We start from the raw sequence: 1349 nt of genomic DNA on the forward strand, positions 1-1349 counted from the left end.
CAGCAAAGATTAAGAACTGTTTCGAGTCCGTTGGGCGTCAGTATTGTTGTAATGAAAAGTTATACAATAGAATAAAGAGTAAGATAGGTTACTCTATATTATTATGTGGAAATAACATGACATATCTAATATATAAAAATAAGTCCGGTTTTCCTCCCTGACGCTATAACTCCAGAACGCACCAATCGATTTCCATGGTTTTGCATTCGTTGGAAAGGTCTTGGGCTACGTGAGGTTTATAGCAAAGAAAATTCTTGAAAATTCAGGAAAAATTCAACAGAAAAGTGTTGAAATCGTTTTTCACATACAGCGCCATCTATTATACATCTATTATATCTTTTATATATTATTTTTATGTACTTCAAACCAATAGCAACGGTGCGTGATAAAGTGTTTGACAGATAGTCATTATTCTCTGCTCAGTTAATTTCATTTAAGCTCAGTGTAAATTATGTGGATCGTGCATTTGAAGTTAAATTCAACACTCTGTCCATAGTCCAAAATGCCTAGAGAACGACATTCGAACATCGGCCGCCGCACAAGACATGCAAGCCAGCAACAAGTCTATTCAAGGAACTTAAGAGAAGAAAGACAAAATATAATAAGAGAAAATGACCGATTGAGACATCGCGTGAGCACACGAAGATCATTGGCATCATACAATCGCTTGGCATTCCAATATGATCCCACTGCGAACTACAGTGATGATGAAAATTTTGATGTTGGACGAATGACGACTATATGCAGATATTGCAATGCGTTAAAGTTCAAAAGAGAAACGGTTGGATTGTGCTGCGCAAATGGAAAAGTCAAACTGGATCCTTTACTTACACCACCACAGCCACTGAAAACAATCATAATTTTTTTAAGTTGCAATTTTTTACTGATAACGGAGTGCACGGGTTCAGCTTGGTATGAATGTTTGGGTGTAGATTAGACCTCTGGAAAGAAGGTAGATTAATTTAATAAGGACTAAATTTGGTTTTTTTTATTCATTGGATTTTAGTACGGTTAGGTTAGATTAGGATTTTGTATTAATTGATTATATTAATCCACCGTAGGTGGAATTAAGTAAAAATGACAAACTTTGTATAACTTTGATACTTTAGAGTTAAATCATACACTTACGTACAAACAGCACGGGGTCTGCGATCTACCGCAGGTAGATTGCCTACCTGATAATATACTGCTGCGAAATAGAATTTTTATTCCGGGCCACGGAAAAGTTAAGATAAGTTTTGAACACCGTACACCGATTATTAATAACGAATTGAACAAAGTTTGAGTCATATAGAGTTGGTACCTACAATTAACTGCCAACGAAGTGCACGGGATCAGCTATTTTTGAT

Source organism: Acyrthosiphon pisum, chromosome X (assembly GCF_005508785.2).
Source record: "Acyrthosiphon pisum isolate AL4f chromosome X, pea_aphid_22Mar2018_4r6ur, whole genome shotgun sequence".
NCBI lineage: Eukaryota > Metazoa > Arthropoda > Insecta > Hemiptera > Aphididae > Acyrthosiphon > Acyrthosiphon pisum.